Source organism: Sciurus vulgaris (genome assembly GCF_902686455.1).
Source record: "Sciurus vulgaris genome assembly, chromosome: 1".
Taxonomy (NCBI): domain Eukaryota; kingdom Metazoa; phylum Chordata; class Mammalia; order Rodentia; family Sciuridae; genus Sciurus; species Sciurus vulgaris.
In genome coordinates, this window is record NC_136461.1 from 37,340,347 (window position 1) to 37,356,303 (window position 15,957).

General features: G+C 35.4%; 1 protein-coding gene across 3 annotated transcripts in view; it reads left to right on the plus strand.

The window, feature by feature from the left end:
- The first annotated feature begins 1,478 nt into the window (after positions 1-1,478).
- The window catches only part of LOC306670222 (putative selection and upkeep of intraepithelial T-cells protein 1 homolog), a 38,714-nt gene continuing 24,235 nt past the window's right edge, over positions 1,479-15,957 (plus strand). The window contains exons 1-2 of one of the 3 annotated variants that reach the window (XM_079154910.1): positions 11,059-11,106; positions 12,509-12,584. The gene's annotated coding sequence lies outside the window, so the exon portion shown is untranslated. Of the gene's footprint in view, positions 1,617-10,996; positions 11,107-12,508; positions 12,585-15,957 lie in introns of those variants that run through there. The other 2 variants (XM_079154908.1, XM_079154909.1) reach the window with 2 other exon arrangements.

Consider the following 15,957-nt stretch of genomic DNA (forward strand, 5'->3'; position numbering starts at 1 on the left):
GACAAAATATAGCACAGAGAACCTCAACATCAAGTATATCCACCAGAAACTAATTAAAAAAAAAAAAAAAAAAAACAGTAAGTAAATTGTAGAAAGAACAGTAGAGCAGAGGGAGGGGAGCAGGAAATGGAGGCAGAGGGGAGATGTCCTGGGGACCTAATCAGAGCAAATTGCATTCCATGTCTTTGCATTTATGTCAAAATGAATTCTAATGTTCCATATAACCAAAACCAATCAATAAAAAATTTAAAAAATAGACCAATAAAAAGTGGGCAAAAAGTCCTGAAAATATATTTTTCAAAAGAAGACATATAAACGGTAGGGCATATGAAAAGGTGCCCTAAAGCTCTAACCATTAGGGAAAGGCAAATCAAAACCACAATAACAAACCATTTCATACTTTTCAGAATGTCAATTATTGAAGAGAGAGAGGTACCAAGTATTGAAGAGGATATAGTTGGTACAAAGGGAAGCTTTACTCACTGTTGATGGAAATGTAAACTGGTACAGCCATTAAGGACACAGTATGGGGGTTTCTCCCAAAACATGATCCAGCAATTCCACTGCTGGGTATCTTCAGGGAAATAAAATCAGGGTATCAAAGAGATATGTGCATCCCCAGGTTCAATGTAGCATTATTCACAGTAGCCAATATGTAGAAAAAAAATCTGTCTGTTGATAGATGAGTGGATAAAGAAAATGTGGTGTGTACATGCAATGAAATATTACTCAGACTTAAAAATGAAATCCTATTTTTTTCATTTTTTTGTTTTCTTCGGAGATGCTGAAGCTTCGAACCCGGGGCCTTGCACACGCTCGGCAAGCACTCTACAGGCTGAGCTAATCGTCCACGGAAACTATTTTTTGATAGACATGGATGAACATGAATGGACCTAGAGGACATTAGGCCAAGTAAATTAAAACCAGACACAGAAAAATAAGTACTGCATGATCTCACTTATATGCAGAATATAAAAATAAATTGAGAAGTGTTTACAAGGACTGGAAAATGAGGAAATGGGATGATATCAGTCAAAGTATGCAAAACTTCACTTCTATAAGATGAGTAAGTTTTAGAGCTAATGTACAGAAATGTGACATGTTATTAACAACACTATATTGTATAATTGAAATTTGCTGAGAGAGTAGGTCTTATGTATTCTTACCATGTAAAAGGAAGAAAGGTAGATATGTGAGATAATATATATATATATTAATTAGCTTGATTATGCTGATTATTTCACAGTGTTCATAGGCATCAAGATATAAGCTTGTGCACCTTAAATGTATAGTTTTAATATATCAGTTATACCACAATAAAGGTATAAAATACCAGATCGAATTTTGTCAGATGATACTTGAGAGGGAATTTCCTTCACTCAGGAGTCCAGGGAACATTGATACTTGTAAAGCTGTTCTATTTCTGGCAGTGACTTGCCTTGGCTTGACTTGGTTCTATTCATTTGAATTACCACCGTGAATGAGCTGGTGACTAGTTCAGTTCTGCCCTGCTCTTTTCTCACCATGTAGCAGCATTGCTCAGGAAGGTGGTGTTTCTGGGAAAGAGGAGGGAGCATAGACATGCTGACATTTTGGATGGATTAAATGATATACAGGTGAGTAGCCTAATACTTCTCTTACAAAATGGCAATCACCCTCCTCAGGATCCTTTCTGTAATTAAAAAAATCTATTCTTCCTACTACATTGACTCTGGTTCTATTTCCAACAGAGAAGTTTACTGTGACCAATTTTGGTAAAATTCATAAAGACAAATTCTTGGAGTTTCACAATTAGTTTAGATATAAATAGATACTGGGCAAGTTTGATTCAGAAAATGCATTTGTCTTCTGTTTTGTTGAAATGGTGTACCTACCTGTAGAAACAGAAAACTCAAGAGAAGTGTGTCTGGGTTCAGGATAAGAATGATGACTTATCCTGATTTTTCCTTATGTCTGGCCATCATTTAAACTGATCTCAATTTCTTAGACTGAAAGTGTTGCCTTCTGCAGAAACGTAAAGGGGCTGGTAGTCAGTTGGACCACTGTGTGATGATTTGGAGGCAAGTCATAGAAAGGACACATTCATACTCCACTTGTGGACATGCATGTATATAATAAATAAGAACACATTTCTTAGAATAGTATACTATTTGATGAGCTCTGACAGTGTGTTTCAGTTATACTATTTAATTTACCTAGCTCCCCAAGAAGAGATAATCTGGAATGTGCCTATAATAACTCTTCAGCAAGAGAGAAAATATGCATAGTTGAGATCCTTTATCTGATGAGGGTACCCAAATCTCTTCATTCCTATATCTTCTGAATTTTGAGTGGTCGTGCTTTTATGTCATTACTGTGATCTTTAACTAACATTTCCTACTGAACCTAAGGAATTAGATTTATGCAATAGAAGCTCCTGGGATTCTGGGAATAGTTCTCTCTGCCTTGGTGATGTTGATTCAGTGGCACTGGGAGCCCAAATTGGCCTGGTGGCAGTCTCAACTTCCATGCCACATGGAAAGAAAAAAAAAAAAGGGAAACCTTTCTCATTTTGTTCTGTAGTTTTGAAACTATGCAGTTTGATAACGGAGTTAAAAAGCACACTAAAGAAGTCATTGGCTGCATCTTTTGGGGGTAGTTTACATCCTTACAGATGGTGTTTTCCTCCTAACAACTAAGCTGAGTGTTCAACAGACCATTCCATTGGTCTATAAGAGCAGCTGGTATACAGTACATGGTGAAGTCAGTCAATTCTGTTAGTGAGAACTCAATTCTGAATTTGTTTTGAAGTAAAATTAGTTTCTTGATCAGAAACTATTTTGTGTGCAATACTATGATTACCACAAGATGTTGTGATAGGTCTGTAGCATTTAATATGCTGCCAGTAGTGCTATAGCCAAATACATATGCAGGATACGTATACAGGATAATTATCTAACCAAGTGAAGACAAATTATTTTTCTATGGTGGAAGAGGTCCAATGTAATCAGTGGAGAATGTTTTAAAATATTGAGGGATTAATATTTAATCTCTACCATTGGTGGTTGTGTAATCAGTGGTTTCAGTAGACAGAAACAGTGGGAAGGGAAAATTATTGAGCTCAGGCATAACCCTATCTCACCACTGCAACTGTTTTGTACATGAATCCACTAAACAAGCACCAAAGTTACTCAGAAAAGAGGCTGATTGACATTCATAGGATGGGATGCCATGTCTACTTGATTGTTGAGGCTTCTTCTCCAATAGATAACCTTGGATGGTCATATAAAAAAACATGAATATGGTCATGTTTGCTTGTTCTGAGAGATACATTCACATGTGCTTCCCAGACCACCTGTCACTAATCTTCCAATGGGTACGTTCCAAGATTCTGACCAACCAACCAACCAGTCTATGAGCTGATTTTTAGGAACCAGTGTAGACCTTTATGGTCAATTAGTTTCTAAATATCAGATATTCAATCTCTACTAGCATTTGATAGTGATTCAGAAGCTGTTTCTCCAAAGGAAAATAGTTACTTGCAGAAGAGGGCTTACCTTTCTTCTAAATCTTAGGTATATGCCTGGTGGTTCTTGAATAAGAACTCAGTTGGATAATCTGATTTTGAACCGCAATATAAAATTTTACTCATGAAGACAATGTACTATTATTGTTGTAAAGATACACAAATAGATCAGTGAAACAAACAATAGTAGAGAAATAGCCCTAGACTTTTTGTATCGTGCACTACTTAAAAAGTCCGTAGTCAGTGCAACACTATTGTTCTCAGAGCAACACTGTTTTGATTTATAGCTTTATAATGGGTTCTGAAATTTAGTAGTGTTCAATTTCCAACTCTGTTCTCACTAGATTTATAGCTTTATAATGCATCCTGAAATTTAGCGGTGTTAAATTCCCAATTCTGTTCTCACTAGATCTCTTGATAATTATATTTATCTTAATTACTTTAAAACTCTTGAGTGATGAATCCAACATCTCTGGGTTTGCTTCTTTGACTCCTCCCTTATCAATGTGCCACATTTTATTACTTCTCTGATGTTTTGTGAACTTTGTATATCAGCTATTGATAATGCTGTTGAGCAGCAGGAACTTAAGCTATTCTGCTCATCAAAGAACACATTTGTTCCTAGGTCAAGTTGTTGGTAAAGGCGACTGAAACCATCTAATGAGTTTTTGAGTTACGTCAGGGCAGTTTCGGGATTAGATGGACTCAGTCTCACTAATTGCTTCAAGTGTTTGGAGTGTGATGTCAGGACTTTCCCCTCTAAGGATCCAGGGAGCTAAGCCCTGGCAAGCTGCAAAGGTTGCCTTTATGTTTAACCACCCAGTCACCACCTTTCTGAACAGAGAGAGATCGCTTTCTGTCCTGCTGCCAGCTTTTTGGTTCACTGGGGAATTCTCTCTGCTCTCCTGCCATACTTTGCAGTCCTTTAGTTTCTTAGGCGACCTTTCTTCACCCTCTTTTCCTGCCCTCACCCATTAGAAGACCAGGGGAGTATAACTGATTTGGGAGTCTCTAGGGAGCATCCTTCACTTCTCCTGCCTTTCCTTTAATCTTCAGCAGCCATGCCCTGCACTTGAGGCAGGCCCAGCATGCCTGAAGTGAGATCTTCCCCCCTTTGTATCCCGTTCCCAGCCCTTCATGTTACACTTCCAAGAACTAATTGAGTTTCCATTGAAAGAACTGGTGGTAGGTACTGACTTCCTCTGAGGCAAGGGCTCCTCTAGTCTCTCAGCCGAGGCCTTGTGACTGTTGAAAAGTTAGTTTACTTTGCCTTTCTCCTGCCAATGGTGACTTTTGCCTTCTCCCACAGTTCCACCAGAAGCGGAGGCAGTGGTAGGCGTCTCAGTGAGAAAGCTTTCCTCACTCACTCTCTGGAAATCAGTTCATGAGGGCTCTTTAGTCCTCAGTTTTCTCATGGGTTTTAAAAAGTTATAATTCTGTAGTTTAACAATGTTCTTGTTTTTAGAGTGAAAGTAGAAGTCTCTTATTACTTGAACTTTAAAATAATTTCAAACTCTCATCAGCCTTTCAAGAATAGTACAAAGAACTCCATTGGCGATTCCATTCCAGTTTCAGTATTTGTCCCCCCAATTTTCCTTATAGTAAAAGAATCCAATCCAGGATTATGCAAAGTACCCAGTTTTCTGTCTTCTTTAGTCTTTCTATACCTAAAAAATTTCTCAGTCTTCCCTTCACTTTAATGACACTGGGCACCTTTGATAATTATAGAACCATCATTTTATATATCCCTCATCTGTTTGCTCTGTGTAATATTTCTTCTTGATTAGACTCAGATTAATCATTTTAGGTTAGAATATCAAGTAATCCTATGTTCTTTTCATTGGATTATGTATGGTGGCACATTGTGTCTGCTTATTCTCTTTCTGGTAGGGAGTTTTGATAGTTTCATTAAAATGATGTCTGCCATATTTCTCAACTATAAAGATTTTGCCCCATTTTTATTTATAACTGTTTTATAAGGGATTTCCTTGAGGTTATGTAAAATCACATTTCTCTTTTTACTTTCCTCTACTATTTTTAGTATGCATTAATGTTTCTTGCCCAATTATCACTCGCCTTGCTCCTATAATGGTTGCAAATGGTGACTTCCAATGTTAAAGAAAAAAAATACTCAGTGACATTTGTTAAACTGTGGTAAAGAAAACTTCACTCAGGGTGCTCCTGACAAGTAAATGGACTACTACCATGGCATTTTGCAGTGAGAGAGAGAGAGAGAAAGAGAGAGAGAGAGAGAGAGATCAGGCTCAACACTGCATACAGCATGGACAAGTAGGAATTTATAGTTCAGGAGGAGGATGGGGGTTAGTGGATGGAGAATTTCTAAGAGGACACATCAGAAGAAGGGTAATTCCAGCTAAACTGACCTAACAAGATTCTAGATATTAAATATCACCTGGGAATGATGGAGGATCAGGAGCTTGATCAGATATCAAGAGTGATCAGATATCAAGGATGGGAAATTTTTACTAAACTGATTTAGAAAGGTTCTCTTCTAAAACAATTTTACAAGTAAATTCACAGACAGGTCTAGAAGAAGGTTCGGAAACCTGACTACATTTTGGTCAGGAAGAGGCTCTTGGTTAATAATTTCATCATTCCTGTTCATTTGTCAGTTGACGTTCTATTCTAAAGAAATGAATTCTCTTCCCCCTTTGATTTATTTTTATACATATATGTGAGTCTGGACTCACGGGTATTCTATTTAAAGATATTACCCATTTCTATGTTATTTATTTTGAAGCTCATATTGCCCCACCTTAGCCAGTGAGAACCCTGAATTTCATGTCCTTATCTAATGTTTATTCCAGGTTCATCTTGTTCTTCTAGCACCGACTCTGGAACCAGTTATTTGCCCAAAGAACCATGGTTCCATTGAGAATGGGTGGCATTTAGAGACTCTTTGGATGCTATGTGTCCTCAGTGAAACTGGAGTGCTTTTGCTCCTAGGCCCTCTCAGTTGACAGAACTAATACTCTATGTATGTATTGTATGTATGTATGTATGTATGTATGTATGTATGTATCTATCTATCTATCTATCTATCTATCCACTCACATCTTCTATACTTAATTCTCTACCTAATATATTGAAATCCATGACTTTGTATCAATTCTCATATTCCAATTCAGTGCCACAGAGTTAATCCTAACTTTCCATATTTGTAGCTTCTTTCCCAGATTGTAAAGCTTCCATTTTCTCAAAAATATTTTCTTGTTACTAAAATTCTTATGTCTCAGAGCCTTACTGCTAGGGTTCCTGATCACCGACTGATTGCCTACAGAGTGATTTCCTTCCTCTTCTGCTCTGTCCTGGTAGGTGGGTGTTGCTGCCACAGTGCTGCCTTTCTGAACTTCTCTGCTACCCTCCTCAACTCAATTTTTTGTCCATATAATATTCCTGCCAGAAATATATAAGTTTCTTTAGGTTCTTAAGCTGGAAGCTCAGACGTCAGTGTTAACTCATGGTTTTCTTGTATAGGCATTGAAATTTATAATTTTCTTAAGATCTGCTTTGATTGCATCCCATGTATTTTGATGTACTGTGTTTTCAATTGCGTTCAGTTCATAACATTTTCTAATTTTCCTTCTGAACTCCTTAGTCTGGTTAGTTTTTTGCCTCACATTTTTGAATCTTATTAGGAACATACACATCTATAATTTTAATATTTTCTCAATGAGTTGAAATTTTGTCATTCTAAAATATTTTTCTTTATTTCTGTCAGTATTCTTTGTACTGAAATCTACAAATGACATTGTTTGATGTTAATACAGTAAGATAATAATATTCTTGCTGTTCATGAAGCATATTGCTTTTCAAGCTTTCTCTTTTTAAACTTTTCTCTTTGTACATTCAACATCTTATTTAACAATTTCTTTCATATCTTGCTTTTGGGGCTTGCTTTTCATATCTTGTTTTGTGCTACATGAGTACCTTAGTATTCTATTATTTTCTTATTAGTTGTGCATTTACTTTAATGGCTGCCTTTGGGTTTAAAATTTGCAACTTTAACTTGTCAAGTTTTACCTTAGAATTGAATTATACCAATGATTATATAATATAAAAACATCCAAGTTGTAATTATGTGCTTTTATACCCTATTCTTTGGGTTATTGTTGATATATTTTTACTTTCACATATTATAAACTGTACCATACATTCTTATTATTTTTCTTTAAACATTTGATTACTATATATGGAAATTAAGAAAGGAGAAAACCATCTTTTAAATTCAATTACATTTTTACTATTTCTAGAACTTCTATCCTTAGATCGTACTTGACATCTGGTGTAATATTTCTTTGTCTGGATAACTTTGCTTTACATTTCTGGCAGCAAAAACCTTCAGGCTTTTATTTTTCTGAAGATGCATGCATTCTTGGATTTAAAAAAAAATTCACATCTTTAATACTGTCTTAAAAGGTTTGTTGCTCTTTGACTATCTTATTGCACTTCTAAATATAAATATAATAGTTGTAGTCTGAAAGGTTATTCTCTCCAATCTGGTAATTCTATGGCAATATTTGTTTACATAGAGCTTATTTTAATTTCAAATATATGTAAAATTTCCTCAGTATTTAAACTCGACACTTAGTAAATTAAATGATAAATATTAGGTTGCTTTGAATACAAATCACTTATTTAAGTAAATAGAATAGAATGTTTAACTTGGGTGAAAGAGAAGAAATAATATTTTTATGTGAAGTCTGAACCAAAATCAATTATTCGAGTTCAAGATAATCATATTATGATAAAAGTCAAACACTATTAACACAGGACACAAATAGAGATTTGGATGGAGTTATAACCACATTTGGGGAACTGGATATCCCTTAGCTAGAGAATAATGAAGAAAAAAGTGTATTGTGGAACAGTTTCCCATTTATATTACTTCATTTGATAACAATGTCTACTGCATTTATTAAAGAATGTTTCTTCCACTGGTGATGCACCTTTAATTTTATAATGTTGGACAGTGAGAGAAAAAAAGAAGGGCCTACTTTTTATAACCTACTTTTCATATGCCATTTAATCATATTAATTAGTTATGGAAAGATTTTATATTTTGCTGTGAAGACATCCAAATTTGATCTTTTTTAGGGCTTTCAGGATTGAAAGCATAAGTGCTTTGCCACTGAGCTCCATCCCCAGCCCTTTTTACTGTTTACTGTGAAACAGGGTCTCCTAAGTTGCTGAGGCTGGCCGGAACTTACCACCCTTTTGTCTCGGCTTCTGGAAGAGTACATGACATGGTGCCTGGCTCAGATCTTTGTTTAAAGTGTCAGCTTGCCAATTCATTCTCAAGAAGTGATTTAGAAAGATAAATGATTCTTCTTACACATTCTTCTACACAAAAGAATATGTAGGAGTGTATATGATATCTGAGAAGTTATGTTCCATGATCTGACCCATACTTCTGACTTAAAATACAGCAGTCATTGCAATTTCATTAACTTTGACATTTACACTTAAACCATCCTCATTGTACTATGCTCATTCTCTTTTTTATTTTCACATTATTTACATAAATACTCAAAACTCAAAAATCTCCATTCTTGAGATTATAGCTCAAAATATTATAACTTTAAAAATATTTTGGTAAAGTGTAAAAATCCTTCTTCATCATGTATAGCCAGAAGAATGAGAAATTATACTCCATTATATATGATGTATCAAAGTGCATTCTACTGTCTTGTATAACTAATTAAGACAAATTTAAAAAAAATTTTTAAATGTAAAAATCTTGACAGTAAAAGATTAAAATTTCACAGTATATATCTAACTTATTTTCTATCTCTCTCATCTTGAACAAAAATCAACTCATCTTTCTTTTGTCATGTGTTTCAGAACAAAGAAATACTTTGGGTACAGCATCTTCTTTCAGTGTCTTCTTGTTCTTTCTCTTAGAGCAGGCTCAAACAGCATGTCGTGAACAAAACTTGGTTGGCGGGTTTAAAGTTTCGTTTTGTTTTTCCTTCTAAGAGTTGCCTCCCCCCCCCCCCCCTTTTTTTTTTAACAAAGACTGGGTCAGGTAAAAAGAAACTGAAAAGAAATGGACTTAGGCTTATCATGTTGGTTCTTATAGCTACAGGCAGAGCAGGCCTGAGTGCTTTGGTTTTTTACTCACTTTTTCTTTGGATATGGAAATAAAGGCTGATTTGTTTTTCTTGCAGCAATTTAAAGACATCATTCCATTTCCTTCTTTCTTGCTTTATTTCTCCAGAGGTGTCAGTTAGTGACCCTGATTGGTTTTCCCCTATATGTAATATGTCTCTTTTCTCTGATGGTTTTTTCTTGATTAATAGTGTTTAGTAATTTAATGATCATATTCCTATATTCCTTTGTGTGGTTTCTGTTGTGTTTCACATACTTCCAGAACGGAAGTATTTTTCACTGTTGAATGACTGCTGCCTGGATTGTCTCCAGCCCTTTTCTTACAAGTAAACTGTGGGAAATGTTCTTTTACATGTCAAGAGCACCTGTGAGAAGAGTCTCTTAGAGGTATCTACCAAAATACGTCCTGGGTATTTGATAGGTGCACAGATTCTTGATTTAAGGCCAAGTGAAGAGATTATACTTCAGAATAGATGGGCTTATTTCCCCTCTTACCTGAAATAGATGTTAGCTCTTACCATCTTATCTAATTTCTTAATTTTGCTCATCTCATGGGTTAGAAATTATATCTCTTTTTTCCCTGATATTTGCATTTATCTAGTGACTGTAAAGGTTTTGTCCTTCTTCATATGGGTTTTAGGTTTTCAACCCTATCCTTTGGTGAGTTCTTATTTATACAATTTAACAATTTATTTATTAGGTTTTCTATCATTTACCTCTCCCTGATTTACAGACATTTCTTGTACCTGCTAGGTAATCCCTTCAGATAATTATCTTTGAAATATCTTTCCATGTCAAACATCTATTAACCTTGCCTCTAATGCCCTTAAATTAGTTTAGATAACTAGTCGAAAGTTGTCAAATTATTTTTTTTCATATATTTTATTATTTTCATATATTTTTATTTGGGGGATCTTATTAAGAAGTTCATTTTGCTTGAATGTCATCAAGGACCCTGAATTTTGAAAATATTTTTTCCATAGAGTGAGCCAATTATCCTCAGGATCTCATTGTTTATTCACTGATATGTAATTCCGCCTATTTTAATTGGGGTTAGGGCAGGAATCAAAAGGCTGATTTTGATGAGATTCTAAAGATGATCAAATGAAGAGAATGTTATAGAAATGTGAACTACCATTAAGTGAACCAGCAAAAGTCTCAAGATCTGGCTACCGTGAGAAGTTATCCATCCTTATTATTAGCAGGAAGTAGCATTGCCAGAACTGGGATACCCAAGAGCCAGGGTTGACTGACTAGAAGGGAGCTGAGCTGCAGAGGCATGAGTCACAAACAATGTTTTAATAAAGCAGGAACGGAGCAGGGAAAAAAACGCTTTGTCTTCTCCCCACTGCCCTCCCTCCACCCACACTTTAGTCTCCTAACAGTGTCCCACAGGCCAGGAAGGAAGGATCTCAAATTGTGACTTGGTAGAGGTTGGCTCTGCAAGGCACAAAATAAGGCCAAGAAAGGTAAGAATGGATCTGAGGGGACAAGAGGGAAAAAGCCAGAAGACAAATATCGTATTTAACTCTAGGCTTTTTCATTTGGATTTGTCTTTTCTTAGATTAATGTCATTATGCTTTTTTTCTTTCATTATGGCTTTGTTATATATGTTAATATCTGGAAGAGTGATATTAAAACTTCGTTTTATAATTCTCTTCAATATTAGTACACATTAATTCTTCCATAGAATTTTGAGATTAAATGATTCTATTGCTCCCCATGTCCTGCTAGCACTGTATTAAAAATTTATAAATTAACATGATGGTAATGTATCTTTAAAATGTTAATATCTTCCCATCCATGAGCATAATATAGTAATCCAGATATTCATATATATATAAGCATATTTTTAAACTCCAAGAAACTATCGGGCATTGTTTATTTAAATTGGAGGAGTACTATAAAAATGTTTACTTGTAATTATTTTCTTATTGCTTTGTATGCAAAATATATCATCCATTTTTTTTTTTTTTTTTTTTTGTGGTGCTGGGGATTGAACCCAGGGCCTTGTGCCTGAGCACTCTACCAACTGAACTATCTCCCCAGTCCCACATTTATTTATTTTCTCTTTGCTTTTCAAAAGCTATGCTTCCTTTTCTCCTATACTTTTTCATCCCATTAGATAAAACTTTTGGTTATTTAGATTTAAATACTTAATAGTTCATACTTAAAGTATTCCCAAGATTTTTTTCTCATTAACTGTGATGTTTATGAGATTTTTATAGATAGCTTTTATCAAGATAAGAAATATCCTTCTGATTTCCATTTTTGAAGACTCTGAACATAGCTCATAATATTCTTGAAAATAATATTCTTAAGTCACATTGTGGCAATTTCTCCAATACAGAAAATTTAAGGGACCTGAATAATATTATAAAAAGCAATATTAATTTCATGCTTAACTTTCAGGGAGAGGCAGGTCAAGATGAAGCTTGTGTTTGTTTGAGAATTATCATTGAATCTTTTTGTTAAAGATGAATTTGAGAAAATCCTACACAAGGGTGGAGTTGCCACCTTCAGATTTCTCTTGAGAGGGGATGTACTTTTTAGAGCAGAAAAATAAACTATTACATGCAGGTATTCACTGTGGTTTTCACAGAAAGTCCCACTGATGGCTACGTGATTACAGCACATTTGATAGTGGTTTCTTTGCATATCTATAAGATATGTAGATGATGCTCTTTCTGAAGGTCCTGTGTATGAAGGATTCAGTTTTGTGTATTGCAAATATCTTCCCCAGATTAGAGTGTGTTGCTTTTTAATTTAATTTTGTGATACTGGGAATTGAACCCAGGGGTGCTCTACTATTAAGATACATCCCCGGTCTTTGAAATGTTTTTTTTTTTAATATTATTTACTTTTACCCAGGGTATCGCTCTGTTGCCAAGGTGGCCTTAAACTTGTGATCCTCCTGTCTCAGCCTTTCAAATAGCTGGAATTACAGGTGTGAACTCATTTTGCTTTCTTGGTAATGTTTTTAGATAATAGTTATTAAATGTAATAGATGGGAATGTAAATTAGATCAGCCATGGTGGAAAACAGTATGGAAGTTCCTAAAAAAAAAAAAATTAGAACTATCATATCTTCCAACAATCCCTCTACTGGAATATTTGTTCAAAAAATGAAATCAGTACATTGAAAAAACATCTACACTCCCATATTTATTGCAACATTCACAGTAGCTGCAATATAGAATCAACCTCAGTATCCACCAATAGATTGAAAGATAGGAAATGTGGCCCATATACAGGGTTATATGATTTGAATGTTAAAAGAAGAAAATCCTGTCATTTGTGATGACATGGATGTACCTGGAGAACACCTCACTATGTGAAAAAGGTCAGACCCAGAAAAATATACTGCATAATCTTCATTATGCATAGAATCTATAAAAGTTGACTTCACAGACGTAGAAAGTAGAATAGTATTTGTTAGGCACTAAGTGAGTTAACATGATTTTGGTAATTATTTCACAATGTGTGTGTTACAGTTGGGATATGAGGTGTCCCCACAAAGCTCCTGATGATACAAGAATATTCAAAGGTAAAATAATTATATGATGAAAGTTGAAACCTAATCAGTCCATCCAAGCTTGGATAGACTGACTGGTTGTTAAGCATAGGAATGTGGAGCATGACTGGAGGAGGTAAATCATGGGGGGGCATGCCCTGAAAGGGTGGTTCTTCCTTTGTCCCCTCCCCATTTCTGTTTCCTGACTCTGCCATGAGGTAAGAAATTTTCCTCTGCTGACTTTTCACCCATGATGTGCTGCCTCACTTGGGCCCCTGAACAATGAAATTGGCCATCTGTGGACTGAAACCGTGAGCCTCAGATAACTTTTCCCTCCTTGAAGTTGTTCTTGGTTATAGTGATGCAAAGACTGACCAAAACAGAAATTGGTACTGAGAAGCGTGGTCATTGCTCTGACTAACCTGAGCATCATGTGGTTCAGAAGCTTTTGTAAAGGGGTCACCAGAGGAATTTGGATAAGTTTAGTAATGCAGATTGGAGAAGCTTTAGAATTTTGGAAGGAGAGCATAATGGAAAATTCTGGTGGGTGCTCAGAAGACCAGATGCCAAAGGGAATGTGGATTGTGCTTATGAGGTTTCAGAGGGAAATGAGGACTCACTATTGAGAATTGGGATAGAGATCACTCATGTTACATGCTAGCAAAGAACTTGTCTATATTTTGTCCATGTCTTGAGGCTTTGCATGAGGCTGAATTTAAAGGTGATGGACTAATTAATCTAGTAAAGGAAAGCTCAATTGTAGCACAGCATTAAGTCAGTGGCATGGATATTGCTGGCCGATTTTAGCCAGTTTTACTGAGAATCTGGATCAGGAAGCAGAGCTAAAGAATTTTAAAAACTTGTAGTTTGGCTAGAAAAGTATGTAAAACTGGGGCCAAGGAGATTGTGTTTATTGAAGAAATTACAGCTCCTCAATATATGCTAAGTACTTTGCACAGACATACTGAGAAATGTGACTTGACATCTTAGAAATTTGCAAGACCAAGCCCATTTCAGGTTCAAGGAAAATTTTTTCAGAAGAGATCTTGGGGATACCCTGTTCGCACAGGGGACCTTGGAAGTTGTTACACCATTCTGAGATATGTGGGCACTTAGAGACCAATGCAGCCTTAATCCCAGGGAATTCAGCTACTGTCCAAGCTGGTAGTAGACCTTAAGCTAAAGCTTAAATAGAGATCACAGGGATTAAGTGATGCCATTTACTGTTTGCTGGGAAAGCTGTTGGCTGAAGAAAGAACCAGGCTAAAAGAGTCCATGTGTGCTTCAACCAGCAAGGCCAAAGGGGTGGGGCTCCCCAACCTTCTTCCCACCATGTGTCCTAGATGCTGTATGCAATGTTATAGGACCTGTTTGCCCAGCCAAGTTTCAGTCTTGTTTGGGCCTCATCCTTTCTTTTGTCCCCATTACTTCTTTGTAGAATGAGAATGTTTACTCTGTGCCACTGTATGTTGGTTATATTTAACTTGCTTTTGAATTTTTATAGGAACTCACAACCAAGAGTTTGCCTTGAGTCTCAGAGGAGACTTTGGACTTGAACTTTGGCCATGTTAAAACTGTTAAGCCTGGAGGATTCTTAAAGTTGAACTAAATGCATTTTGCAGTGCGAGATGGACATGAGCTTTTGGGGGCCAGTGATGGAATGTTATGGTTTGGCTATGAGTTGTCCCCCCAAAGTTACTGTTAATGTAGAAATATTCAGAGATAAAATGCTTAGGTTATGAGAACTGAAACCTTATTAGTCCATCTTAGTTTGAATGGGTTGACTGGGTGGTAATTGTAGGCAGGTGGGGCATGAATGGAGGAGGTGAGTCACTGGAGGTGTGCCCTAGAAGGTTCTTCCTGAAGTTCCCCTTCCCCTTTCTGTAATCCTGACTCTTCCATGAGATGAGAAACCTTCCTTTGCTGTACTTATCTGTGTCTGGCTTTTTCCACTTCTAATATTTTCCAGTTCCATCCATTCTGCCGTTTATGACAGATTATGACCAAATAATATTCCATTTTGTATCTATACCACATTTTCTTTATCCATCTATCTGCTGATGGGTTCTTTGTGTTTGATCTATTTTTATATCGGCATCAATATCATACATATTATAATTTTAATAGTTTTATAATAAGCCTTGATTTATTTAATGCAAAATTTCTCACATTATCTTTTCTTCAGAGAAAGAATCTTGGCTCTTATTGGCTTATCACTGTTCTATGAATGTTTTAGAGTCATCCTTTTATGGTTCATAATACAAAACAAAACAACAAAAACAAAGTCAGAATTTTGACTGAAAGTACATTGAATCTATAGAACATCTTTAGTAGAACTGATAGCTTTATGAGCCTATTTTTTTCCAATACATAAACACTGTCTCTCTTGGATTTTAAGCATTAATATAATATCTTTCAACAGAGTTTCATTAATAAAATTTTATATATTTTTTTACATTTTTTCCTGAGTTCATATTTTATTGACTTTTTAATAAAAAGTAAAATAAGGATTATTCAGAAAAATATTATTTTCTATGCAGAAAAACTTAAAGAATACACAGATATTATAATTGAGAAAAGATTTTGAAAAATTGATTAATAGAAAATCAGTAATGGAAAATTATATCACATAACATCATACATCAGTCAAACTTATGAAATTACTTATTGAAGGTTGTCATAATTTTAGGTTGTATGTGTTGACCTGTCATTAAGGACATTTTCATTATTACATTTGCCATTTAGTTATTACATTATGAATAATCTTTTAGTACACTATATGTGTACATATATATCTTGTGCATACC